The 14,352-nt window shown below is 38.1% G+C and overlaps 1 protein-coding gene across 7 annotated transcripts in view; it reads right to left on the reverse strand.

Moving 5' to 3' along the window:
• tnr (tenascin R (restrictin, janusin)) overlaps window positions 1–10,206 on the reverse strand; it is a 188,904-nt gene extending 178,698 nt beyond the window's left edge. For 4 of the 7 annotated variants that reach the window (XM_044368349.1, XM_044368351.1, XM_044368352.1 and 1 more), the window contains exons 1-2: window positions 9,946–10,206; window positions 8,072–8,346 (exon numbers count right to left, since the gene is read on the reverse strand). The gene's annotated coding sequence lies outside the window, so the exon portion shown is untranslated. Of the gene's footprint in view, window positions 1–3,399; window positions 3,440–8,071; window positions 8,347–9,945 lie in introns of those variants that run through there. The other 3 variants (XM_044368350.1, XM_044368353.1, XM_044368354.1) reach the window with 3 other exon arrangements.
• Window positions 10,207–14,352: the final 4,146 nt, after the last annotated feature.

Consider the following 14,352-nt stretch of genomic DNA (forward strand, 5'->3'; position numbering starts at 1 on the left):
CAGTGTTTACATGACAAGCTCAACCTCTATTAATCCTAGGTAATTTGACTGTTCTTTCTCTGATTTGGCCTTTGCATGACGTGAGTGTACAACCCTTTTAGAAAAAATGCTTGCTTCATGTTGGTTGGTTTTAAGGTCATGTCTAATGTTAACAGTGCAGATCCCCTTGGGGTATGCCGTAACCTAATGATGACAGAGGTGAGCGTGTGACCAGTAGACATCGCCATAACCTTTTGGACAAGGGTTTATATACATTGAGGTCAGACTGCTTCATTGTAACAACGCAGATATTGATTCATATATCGGTATCCATTTTGTATGGTATTAAGCAAAAATCTGGTTTACTCTGTCGAGCCACTTATAAGGTAAATCTGGTGCAAACCAACCCATAAGAGCTTTAACACAAAATCTAATCTATCAGAATACATATTCTATGGAACGATGCAAATGGGACAACTGGAGCAGTTATAATTGCTCAGTGTGTGCTAGGAACGAGAATGGCTTTTTGTATGAGTTAGGACATATTAAGTTAAGTTTATGACACCATTTTGGTTAATGGCAGACAGATGGAAAGTTCAGAGACAAATAGCTGTCTTAGTTCTTAATCAGATGTGCAATTAACTAGTGAGTGAAGGTGCCAGCTTGATTGGTTTGTGGTAGCCATGTCTCATTTAAAAATAGTTTTTATAAAGACAAATTAGTCCCTTTCCTGGAGTGAGATGGAGGTATAGAGAGATATCCCTTTTTATGACCATAAAGATACTGGAATACTGAACTGCAATGCAGTTGTGCTGTCAAGAGTGGTGGAAATGGGCCAACACACACTGGGACACTGCTGTGGGGGTAAAAGTTCAAATAGAACAGCATTTCAGGTGAGATTATGATAATCTAGATAATGGATGTATTGGATAAAAGTGCCTGTGTACTATAACTTTTAATACTGTGTGTATTATGTGTGCATGAAAAGTATAATTTGCTGAATGGACCCCAAGTCCTGCCAAAAGCCCTTAGAGCCAGTGGGATGACATAGTAGTGCAGAGTACTGACAGCTGTGTCAGCACTTGCATATTATTCACTGGAGTCAGGTAGGCCTGAAGCTGGTAAAAAAAAAAAAAAAAACTCAACTATCAGTATTATATTATAATATAGTATGTTTTTTTTCCTCAAACCATAACTCATTCAGTGTTTGCAACAATTCAAGAGAGGATAAAAGTTTGAAAAATCAACATAAAGTATCAACCCCAATATCAAAAAACTAGCAAATGCACAGTGCAGAGGCTGAACTAGTTTGTGTTACAAACCTGGTAGTTCACAGCAGAGCTCTACGAGTCAGATTTAAGTGATAAAAATTGGATTTGAGGCTTGACTTGATCTTGACTGCTAGACTTACTTGAGAACTGAGTCCCTAACAACATGACTTGAGACTTGAATGCAAAAAAATAGTCAAAATTTTGAATTGATAAACTCCAGACATGAAAAACTATTATGCCCATGCACTGAGAAGGACTTATTGTTGACTGTGTAAAACACTATTAGCACAGTTTGACAAAAGAGATCTTAACTGAAGGTCCACTTACAGCTTTTACCAAAGCTAAGTTTTTTTTGTGAAACCTTATTACCAAGGTCAAGAATGAACTTGAACACTCAACTGTTAACAGCTTTTTTTTCCAAATCCCTTGAGATGCACCTTCTCGTTTTCAAGCTTTAAAAGTTAATTTTTAAATGCCACATATTTTAATGATCAGAAAACACTGCAGCTGATTTGCAAGTTGCTTATGAAGACTTATTTTTACTTTGTTTGACAAGAGTTGTGACTGAGTTGATGTTTTTCATGTTAAATTTGGCAGATATTCTTATACATTTCTGTCCGCTTAGCTTAAAAACATATACACTGAGATTGACAGTTTATTAGTACGTTTTGCCAGCTTTTTAGGTTGCCACTTTGATAGGTTAATTAGGAGGAGATGAGACAGAGTGCAGTAAACCCTCTCATTTAAAAGTATATATATATATTTATTTCATGTTAATATCAGAAATTCTACACTGATTAATAGTCCTATCAGATCATGTGGTTTCTGAGGTAATAAACTATTATTTCACCCTTGTCTGCCGTTTGTCTTTTACTAAGAGGAAAGAAGAAGGAAGGAGAAGGAGAAGAGGTGTACAGAGGAAGAGAATCTACTGTATCTGGAAGCTGCTCCTATCTGTATTTAAGTTTTACTATCTTTATCACCAAAAATACTTTATTAGTTGACCCCCCCACCCCCCCCAAAAAAAGAAAAAACAGCTGCAGAATTGTAATTCTTTAACCTCTTGCTCCCATCAGAGACTTTGCAATTAGAAACTTCTCCAAAAATGCAAATAAGACACATTTTAACAGAACACAGCGAACCTGTACTCCAGGATAATTCATGTATTCAGGGCACATTCTGGGGGACATTTTTTTTTCTCAGTGTGCAGTGTGACTTCTCTTCCTAAATAAAGGTTACATAAAGACAGAACATTTAGATAAGTATCAAAATGATGCAGTGTAGCAGTTTGGACTGTACAGCTTCAGATAATCCCCAGTCAACCAGGTATCAAACAACGTCTGCCTCTCGCTTCTGCAGCAGTTGTTGTATAAACAGAGCCAGAGCATATTTACCCTTCAGCTAAAGGTGTCTCTTGAGCCGACATGTTTGTATATCTGAACATCCTTCACGCGTGGCCTGGAGGGGGCTCACGCCTGAACTTTAAGCATTTTACTTCACAGTTGGGGAGGAAAAAGACACTAGAATCAGAGGTCATCTGGAACACTTCCTTTTTCTCACAGGACATACCCGCAGCAAGCGCGTACATACATGATCACGCAGACATGCACCAGTTCAAACACAAGCACACACCAGCACCCAGGGACTTGCGCTGTGCAGTAAATATCTTGAAAAAATACATCTGAAGAAGAGGTTGAAAGAGATGGAAGACCTTTATACACTATTTCCCATTGCAGACATTCAGGAGGCAGGAGAGGATGAGAGAGAGAAAGACGGAGATGAAGAGGAAGAAAAAATGTTGGAGATTGCAAAAGAAGGCGGATATGCAGAAAGAAAGTAAGATAACAGGAGAGTGAGTAAAGAAGGGTAGAAGAACACCAAATGTTAAGTAGTAGTTGAAGTGGAAGAATTCCAGTTTGGATTCAAGCTCCTTGGCTAATGAGGATCATTAACACGGCTTGGCCAGCCTCTCTAAACGCTGGGGAGGACTGGAAGATGGGGGATAAAAATAAAACATCTCAAGCATATCCCCACAAGATTTATTACGCAGGCACTTGTAAAAAAAAAAACATATAGCACATGCTGGCTGCAGGAGATACTTCTTAATGCAACACCACACGTCATGGATCCTGGAAATGGGGATACTTACCCAACAAGAACACTTGGTTGAACTCTGAACCCTTTAGATTCTGTTCGAAACAAAGTGGCAAAAGAAGCAATTTAGATGTCTGCGATTTCACAGATTGAAATAAAGACCAAGGTGAATATGTCTCCACAGTGCTCTATGATATGATATAAATCAAAGGTTTAGATCAGTTCAACTATGTCACCCCACATAGGAAATCTGCGTTACAGCTACAGAATGGAAAGGAGAAGAAACATTTCTCCCTGCATTTTATGATCCTATCAGCTCTGTCATTCTCCCTCCCTTCACTCACTGTTAACACACAGTAAAACAAAGCTCCCAACAGGCTTAAAAACCAATCCCAGCTGCTGTCCTGCTTCTGTAAATCATTCTTGGTACACAGTACACATCTTTTTTAAGCACTTCCGACCACTTTTATAGCACGATCAATTGAGTGGTTAAATCAGACAGCATCAAAACAGTTTGATAGTACAAACGCCCTTCATCAGTGGTCCAGAGTAAAGCAGAGAGCTACGGTCTTGGACATCCTGCCATTGATTCCAGTTTTTCCCGCTCTCAGCACTGTCACTCTACACCGATGGGAGGCTGCGTATGTGAAATTTACAGCATCATGCCAGATCAGGCATTCCCAATCAGCGAATACTGCAAAGTTGCTGTTCCATCAGCCCTTGTGTCACAATGCAATTTCTATTATTCATCTGTTATTTTTTAGTAGACAACAGAGAGACGCTCACACATACACTGCGCTGTGAGAGACCCAAGGCAATCAGACAGACAAGTGTCTTGATAAGATAAGCATAATTGGCACATTCATCTTTCTTCTGTTAATAAAGTGCTTTGTGGTTGAAAGATCAACAGTGAAGAGCCACGTTGTTCACTGCCTGGTATTGTCTGTGGGATTTTTAGGGCTTACTGATATAGCCTCAGTGTTAGTAAAAATGCACAAAACACATACCATTTCTCAAGAATTACCATGAAATAGCCTGCCACAGTCTTAAAGCGACTTTAATCAATATTTTTATATTTGGTCGCTTGTGGTGACAAAATCCACAGAGTTCTCATCCAACCCTGCAGTTCCCTTCAGCTCCACAGAGCGTTTTAGCATCTTTCACCTTGTTTTGGTTTTCCGGCCCACACTTTCTCCGCTCACCTGCTCAGCACCAAATGAAAGACAGACAAATTTAACAACTAATTGCTGAACACAGCAGGGTATTTATCAGCTGAAGAGCCAGATATTTTCTTCAGAACATTTGTGTAGTCCAAAAAAAAAGCCCTAGTTAAAGGAGAGAGAATATTGGATTTACACAAACACAACTCTAAATGAACTCTAATTTTGCTTTGTACCTGCTATGTGTTAAAAGGCAACTGTTTGCCAAGTTCAATAACAAGGTGATAATATGTGATAATATGCGATTTCTGTATTCACAGTTTCCCCCAAGTGGCCAAAAACTCAGTTATTGCAGATTTAAGCAAATCTAATAAATCCCTGAATTTAAACCAAAGAAAAAAAATGTACGTCAATGTGAAAATGCTATTGGGTAAACTAACATTACAGTGTATTTGTGTACCAGTTAGTGAAAGAGTAATCCCATTGGGAGATTGGGAAACAACTGAGAGAGGAATGGCAGGAATACAAAAAGGGGATGACAGCAATACAAAAAGCAAGAAAGAACCAAACAGTTCTCAGTTGAATTTGTTCAGACAAATGCTCGTGTCTGGCTCCTCAGCCTTGCAAACATAAATCAGAGCAGTCTACTCAGGATTCATCACACAGACTGAGATGATGCCGCAGGAGGTCATTGAGGTGCTTCTCGAAAACATGAACCAGGGGTGGAAGGACAGAAAAATGCTCTGTTTCCATATTTTATCTAAGGAATTTAAATACTGCACTAAGTGTGTGTGTCATGTATAACAGTACAAGTTAAAATGAATAATGTACATACTCGACAATTATGATAATTGTTTTCACATCAAAATAACAGTACAAATCCTATTTGCCTGTATCTGAACCATAACAGTACTAATGTAATTAGCAAACTGTGCTTGGGTGATGATCCGAGTGTTTGAATTACAACTGAAAGCGGAACAAACAGTGAAAGATTTCAGTCGTCCTACTGCAGTTTCTTCTCGGCTCCTGTGTTTAAATCTGTGCTGTATCTGATGGATGATTCAGTCGCTAATGAGAGCTGGATATGTCCACATTTAACTGTCTTCCTAACGATAAGTAATGACGGTAGCTTAGCTAACACAATTAACAGTGGCACAGAGGAAAATAAAATTCCCCCGGAATGAAGTATTATGTAAATTATTAATTACCACACAGACGATTGCAATCTTGTTCAGCTGCCCATTGGCACTCAGATAAATGTGAATGAGTTGGAAACAGAGGAAGGAAAATAGTGAAGATAATCCTGACACAGTGGGAACGTGAAAAAAAATTTAACAAATACCACCTGCCCCATAAGCAATTTATAGAAACAGTTGCATTTGCAATCTAACCACTAAAGACAGGCACTTATCTAGACTGACACTCGACAAATGCGAACAGGAAACTGTGCACAACGCAGAGACAGTAAGATGTCACCATTATCACATCCATAAATCTTACCTATACAGTTAAATTGTAATGCAGGTCCCAGAACAATCTTTCAAATGCAGACACAGTTTTCTTAAAAAGGCAGCATCTCTTTCTTCAACATGACGGACAGTAAAATTTAATATTAGAGCCACAGTATAATCATCTGTATTTAATCTGGATTTCAATCATGTGAATTCCACACAGTCATTCTATATAAATGATACATGTTTTATGAGCAGCACTTTCTACAAATGCAGTTACACTCGTAGGGATGTCTCTTCCTTTTGTGTGCGTGTCTTTGAATATGCATGTGTGTGACAAAGAGAGACAGAAAGTGACTAAAAAACACATAAGGAGCAAGTGAGAGGTAAAGGCAAAGGCAGAGAGACAGAGAGAGTCCATCGTATCCAGGAGGAGAAAGAGAGACGGAGAGAGAAAGCGATCTCTCAGATTCGGTTTCTCAGCTTAATGACACAGGACCCACATGGGAGAGAGGAAAAGTCAAGCTCTGTGCGATATTGATGAATCCAAAGACTGATAACCTCATACCTCTCCGCTCACAGCCGACACACACACACACACACACACACACACACAGGCATGAAAAAATTGTCTCAGAAATACTCGGCTTCTTTGTTTACAAGGAACTGCTGGTACTCTTTCTGCTTGCATTTCTCATTTTCTCTGTTTCTGCCTTTTTCTGTCAGTCTGTCACTCCTCTCAGGTCCAGTACATCACCATTTTCCATATCATGTCAATACCTCACACTGCTTCCCCCCCTACCTGTTTCCCCCTGCTGTGACCATGGACAATATGTCTGGCTGACTTTGACAAATTAAAGCAACTCGATATATGGCAATAACCTTCACAGGATGACATGGGAGGGAAAGAGGGAAGCAGGTGGGGAGTTATGGGAAAGGGAGAGGAACAGGGACTTAAAGAGAAATGGAGACACATATATGTAGATGACGGGATGTATCGAGCATGGTGTGGTATTTCCGAATTTGGTAGAACAAGTCACAGTGTGATTACAGGCAGAAATGGTGCACATATAGTCCGACTTTCTAAATGTCACCATATTTCATAGTGAGTCAGTACAGCTGAAACGCACTGAATTATCTGTGCAGGAAAGCTGTTAATTACACTTGTCTTTATAAGCAGCGGTCCTCAAGCTTTTTAACAACTGTCTAACAAATGCCAAAATGTACTTCAGGAATTTGGCAGATAAAACCAGTCAATCAGAGCTGAAATTCACAGTTTTGCCATTCAGCCATACATATGTAGCTCCATTAGATTGGGACAACTTTGAGAACTATGACAACTATGATTTAAGATGACACAGAGCTGAACAAGTTTGAAAGCACCATAGTATCATCATATTTTAGTTGGAAATCTGAGATATATAAAATGATGTGCAAAATTGAGTGACAGATCATTTCTTTCCTGTTAAATGATTTGAATTGCTGTGTCAAACCAATTCCCTAAACGATGATCCAAACTCATCAGTAACATGTCGAGAAGGACATTCTTTAACTGACACAATGAGTTATGTTTCTGAATAATATATTAACAGCTTTGGACAAAATATCCTTCACATGACAGTTGTGGAAAATTGCTATGCAACGGCATCAGCTACTTCAATCAATTTTCTCAAGGCAAGCTTTTTAATGACTCTATTAAAATGTGTCAAGTGGCCGGCAATTCAAGCACATTTCACCTGCTACGAAAAAATATATTCTCCAAACATACACAGATGTACATAAACTACACGAGCACACACACATAAACACACAAAAAACTGGCAAGAGGGGGTTGTTAGGCAGCTATTGTTGTGCTCCGCTCTGCTCAGCATGATAACGGCTTGATTGATACAGTTCTCCAGTTAATCACCTGGCTAGATGACTATAAATGCACACTCTCCTGTAAGTGATGCGCTAAACTAAAAATGTGACACACGCCACAAAAAAAACACAGGCAAATAAATATACAACTGTGCAGGAGTGAAGATACAAAACTTACACACACACACTTGTCACAAGCAGGATGCACATGCACGACATCCATCCCCTTTTCCCACAGAAGCACAAGTTAACTCACCTGCTCAGAGTGACCAGCTGAAAGCTTTCAAATTGGCCTTGGATAATCTTCTTCTCCCCGCTCTCTTCACTCTCTCTGTCCCTTTGGCTGCTTTCTCTCTCTCTCTCTCTCTCTGTCTCTGTGGCAGTACACGGACGTCCTACGTGCCGCTCACCCCTTCCTGTGCAGCTCGGAGTAATTGCATCGATCTCTCGGCCAAGTGGTACGTGGTCCTGCTGTTTCCACGAGACTCAGATGTGCTCTCTCCTCTCCGCTGCTCACTCTGCCTCACGCAGCTGCAGTGGGAAATATGAGGACAGGCAACGTGGTTGAGTGCTGCTCCACTCTCTCTCCCTCTCTCCCTCTCTAGTGAGCTGAGATGCTCTCTCTCTCTCTCTCTCTCTCTCTCTCTCTCTCTCTCTCTCTCTCTCTCTCAGGTTGTCAGCTGGTACAATGCTCACTCTTACTATCTCTTAACTCTGTCACTCTCTCTTGCTGAGCTGAGCCGCATGCTATCTCACCATCTCTTTTTTGCTGTTTCTCCATTGATTCGTCTGTCTTTCTCTCTTTATTGATCTATGTATCTGTGTCTCTGCTAGTGCAACCTCTAGTGGCTGGCTTCTCTCCATGCTGCTCATAGAGTCAGAAATCTAATTTTATATGAAGTGTATGAAGCTGTCCTGTGAATTTGCCACTGGATTTGGGTAGGCACCAATGGTCTGCTAAACTAATCATTACAGCAACAGACTAGCATTGCAACTACTGATTATTTTCATTATTGATTTAGCTTTTGATTATTTTCTCGATTAATCAATTAGTTGTTAGGTCCATAAAATAACAACCACTGTTTCCCACAGCTCATGGTGACATCCTCAAATGTCTTTTGAGGACATTCTGTGACAGAGGACTAATGAAACCAGAAAATATTAGCATTTCAGAAGCTGGAACCAGAGCATTTTCCTCTTAAAAAATGACTCCAAATGATTTATAAACTATCAAAATAGTTGGCGATTAATTTAATAGTTGGAAACTAATCGATTAATCAACTAATCATTGCAGCTCTAACTGTTTAGTTTCAAAACTTTCAGAAAATACTGAATAATACCAATCACATTTTCCCTGAGCTCAAGCTAATGCTTGTTATGTCAAAACACGATATTAAATTCACAAAACAGAGAAAAGCAGGAAATCCTCTAAATGAACAGCTTGAACCAGAAGATATTCTGATTCTCACTTGATGAACTTGATGACAACTAATCCATCATTAAAATTGTTAGTTATTAATAATAATTTATTATTAACAGCATCAGAACCTTTATTGAATTATCAAATAGCACAGTAAGTACAGTGCAATCATGGGGAAGCTTAAAATTATTATTAGGCCTAACCATAAGACGCGAAATAGCATCAACGTCCAGTTCAACAAGAAGTTTCAACAAGATATCTCATAAACCACTTAAGATGTTCAAGATTTTCAATCAATAAGTTACTGATACTGAAGTGCAGTAAAAAGCAAGTGGACAAATCCGTAAGCTAACTGTGACGCATTTTATTGAAAACTTTGGAGTGAGCGGTGAGAAGTCGACAAAAATATTAATTTATTAATTGTTCAATTAAAAAAACGAGTGAGAAGTCAACATGGACTCCTCTCAACCAATAAAAGTTATCATATGAAGTTAATAATGAAGACCACTATATAATTACGTTGCGTTTTTCAGTAATATCCCTTTATATAACCTTTATTGAATTAATGTTACTATAAAAGGCAGGAAGAAAACACGATTTTATAATAGATAAAATGGCTCCTGTTGCCTAGGTTACCACCCATTTAGTCCTAGTTCAGATAACATTAGCTACTTAATGAAGACTGTGGAGGAATGAGGATACAAACTTACCATAAGCCAGGTCAGAGGCCTTGAGGAAGAAAAAATGTCAATATCAGGCTGGTGAAACCTAAAAAAAAAAAAAAAAAAAACAAACAAACAGAATTTACTCAGCTAATGTCCAGGTGAATTAAAGTCACGTCCAGCAGGATTGTTTCTGAAGTGCTGCTCGCATCTTTGTACTCAGTGCTGCCGCCTAGTGGCTGGAAGCTTGATTGCAACAACACGGATTTAACACTGACTTTACAGTAAGTTACCTAGGTCAATGCAAAAAATGCCAAATAGAAAACATCGTTTTCGTTGTTTTTTTTCAAATATAGTCAACAAATATGGCCAACATCTAATGGAAGGATTTTCAATAATGAATAATGAATATGTGTTCCAGTATAAGAAAATAATGTATATGTGTTACATCAACCAAGTTCCATTGTTCAGTTTCCACACATCTGCACACTGCATATATTCTTATTCTTATTCTTATTCTTATTCTTATTCTTATTCTTATTCTTATTCTTATTATTGCTCTTTTTTCACATTCACTTCTAATGTTGAACTAAAACCACAGCACTGAACCAAACACATATGATACATTACACGTTGTGCCACACACAATGTGCATTATAACTTTAATGCTGCAGTTGCCACACAGTTAGTTTAGAGTTAATATAATTCAATAATAATGGTTCGGTGACACCTCAGATCTCCCAGGACCCGCATGAGTTTGATGTATGAAGTGCTAGACAACAAGTGCAGAACAAATTTAATTATAATAATAGTATAATTATATATATAATCTTCTCACAGACCAAGTGTTACTTCGCTCTACTGATTATCTTCAATCACCACACCCAGCTCTATCAAAAGACTTCAATTAGTGCACTGAGAGGTTTAGACACTCCAAGGAAGTTACATAAACTTCTCTCTGTTGGCCTGTCAGCCTTTTCCCTCCAAACCGTGTTAGAGTGGTAAACCAAAAAGATGTCTAATCTAACTTGTAGTATGGTTGTTTCCCTCATATAACCTTATTTCATTTATTTCATATTTCATTGATTAGTATGAGTGTTTATTTGTTTTTTATTCTATTTGTATCAAATCCTATATTTATTAGCCTTGTTAATACATTGTTGGAACGGCCACAGATTGTTATATGTCCTATTGACTGGTTACCATGACAACAGAGATACAGCACACTACACTACCAAAGAAGTCTTGTGTAGCTTTAGTCTCGCCATGTAAGTTTGCCATGCAATTGCAATTGTTCTCTTTTTTTTCCACTAAGGCCAAACGTTTCTCATCTCTCTCGCCATGATAGAGCCGCTTGTTCCAGCCTTGACAAAGTGTATTTTCTTATCGGTGAAGTGTTTTTTTTTTTTTGTTTGTTTGATGTTGACTCTACTGAACGACAACCACAGAGCTGTCTGGTTCTCAAGGAGCAGCTTCACTAACACAGCAGTGATTGTTTGAGAGGTATAGAAGATGAATCTAGCAGCAGTTCATGTACACAGTAAACACTGCTGTGCTCTTGATAATCAAAGATGCCATCCACACATGTTTTCAGACATATAAAAAATACTCTGACTAATAATTTGTGTCTAATACGGTTTTGCCACAAAAAAGTTTAATTAGCTAGTTAAAAAATCTTAGAATTACATCTACTCCTTCTCACTCATTAAAAAAAAATCCTATGAATATGCAAATAATGTTCATTTCAAACATTTCACTGCTGCACACAAGATGTTTCCTGCGCAGATTTGGTAGTAGGCCTACTCCACAAGTATTTGTGATGTAACAAATCATGCTTGTACATGCATGTCTTAAACTCAGATTTAAGATGAGCACATTCAGCAGGTGAATGTCATTAAGATCTGTTTTTTTATTACACTGTGAATGCTGTAAACAGAAAAGGTCTGTAAACTACTGGCCCATAGTACTAATGCAGACTACCACCATAGACACAACAGTTTATGCCTTGTTGATTGACTGACCAACTGAAAGGCTGTAAAAGAAATAATCTTTTTGAAGAATGGCTGAAAACTAAAACTCAAGCATTACTTTGCATCAATGAAGGAAGATAGCTGCAGGTATTTGTAGCTGTAGAAGAAATAATCTCAAACAGAACAGCAAAAAAGCAGAAAAATATGGTTTTTAGTGGTGCTGATTTCTTTGTCACGTTATGATAAAGAAAAGACCCAAGAGGAATGCTGATGTTTTATTCTTAGCAAGTGACACACACACACACACACCTCAACTTCTCCTTACAATCTTCAAAACGACACAAGGAGTCAAAGCATATTCACACCACAGGAGACAAACCAAAAATACCTCGGGCTTTCCAACAAACAGGAAAGATAATAATTGTATGTGGGGAAAGAATAATGTGTGGGCAGAATGGTAAGAAGCTGGCCTAGATAGAGATCCATAGGGTGCCATTAGCCATGTATAGAAGAAGAACCTGATGCTAGCTGTCACAGCTGCTGAACAGAGTTTGTGGGAGATCACTTGCTGGCGTACGCAGGGTTCATCACAGTGAGTTAATTAGAAATGTTCAGCAAGAAATCCTTCAGATACCCAGATTTTTGAGAAAAGTCAAAAGAGTTTTTTCTGTGTTATAACAATCACATGTACTTTCCACATTCACAGCTCCATTGTTTGAAGTAAAGAGGGGATCTTTATCTACAAGAAAGTCTGAATATATCTGAGTAAATGTAACCGCACTCATAAAAAGTGTCCTTGATGTTTCTAAAGATTAAAATTATGTTCTTTAGTCTTATTTACCATGATGACAACACTAATGATCCGCAATGTTATGTAGCTTCCACACCAGTGGATTGTGACAAAAAATTACAGAATACAACCCACATGCAGAATTCAGTTAATTTATTTAATTATTCAATAAATATTTCACAGTTAGTCCATATTTAATCAGATCCTAGAAAGATGTTGATTTAGCAGATCTGCAGACCATCTTTGTTTGCAGTGTAAGTAGTCAGCAGAACTTCGGTATTCATAGATTTATCAGAATATCATGTGAACGTAGGAGACAAAGAGTAACTCCACGGCATCCTCCACAATCACATTATAATGTGATGAAACAGCAACAACTGTCAGACATTTCAGCTAAAAAGTGCGGCTACAATGTAAGATTTTTACATTAGTAACAGCATGTCGCAACAAGAAAAAAAGGTCAGTGAAGTTAATCTCTGTTAAAAAAAAAATTCAGACAGGAAGGTAATCCCATCACTTCCATTCAAAGCAGAATTAGAACTGGCTTTCACTCCAAAATTGATCATCTTTTAAAACATAAACTAACATCAGACAACACCTACATCACCAATGTCTTAAATCATAGGCCTGTACTTTCAGTCATCTTCAGCTGAGTTTCACAAAATGCTAATATTGAATCTCTTATTCAAAGTATATGACTATGTGTATGAATTCATCTTACAGCTGTGCGCAATATCTTTACTGATTGGATGTTCAATCGTGAAGTTGGATATAGCATGTTGGTTTTTACAGTGGCTTTATTTCATGATGTTTGGTAACTGATTCAGTGTGAGCCCCAAACAGCCTTATCCAAATATATCTGTGTATCATATGTGCACTTTCTAATATAACATTGTTTATAGTGAAGTTTAAGAGCTTTTAATGCCTTGGAATTCAAATGTGCCTGTGTGCACATAAACAGACAGACACTCATAAAGATAAAGACTCACCCAATCTCAGAAAACTGATCAGAGGATAAAACTTGCAGTAGTGCTGTAAAATAAATTGCAGTAGGCTATATTGTTTCTCTTTCTCAGGTCACAGCTGATGAGCATTCTTTCCAAATAGCAGCAGCAACGCTGGTTATTTTAAACAGCCATTTCCATGCGAAACACAAGTTGTACTGTTCAAGCCTCGCCACTGCTCCAATGGGTTTCCGATTTATTTATTTACCTTTTGCAATAAACATTAATCTAGGAATGAATACAATGGCAATGACATTTCCCATATTGTATGGCCATTCATTGCATCATTGTCATTTATGGGCCTGAGAAAGTGGACCATTTCATGAAAATGTGATGGTAAGCAATGATTTCAATCACATGTAGATAACCTCAGCCTGTTATTTCTGTGCCCTCAGCTGCTCCCAATATTCCTCTTCTTACTATGTTGTCAAACAAGGGTAAACATTCTTTATTTACACCACTGCATATCTTCCAGAGTAAAGCCCCAGGCAACACGGTTTGTATTTACTTGAGATTGGATGTGATGCTGAACTAAATAAGGCTTTTAATCCCCTTTTTATCAAAAACTTGGTTATCCTTAGCTCTGTAAGCCCTGTTTTGCTTTGCTGAAGTGGCTTTTAAGTGAAGAGTCAGCATACAGCCTAATGGTGAATGAATAATAACAAAAAACTATAGTCTGGAAAGTTATTTC

Source organism: Thunnus albacares, chromosome 12, assembly GCF_914725855.1.
Source record: "Thunnus albacares chromosome 12, fThuAlb1.1, whole genome shotgun sequence".
Classification (NCBI taxonomy): Eukaryota; Metazoa; Chordata; class Actinopteri; order Scombriformes; family Scombridae; genus Thunnus; species Thunnus albacares.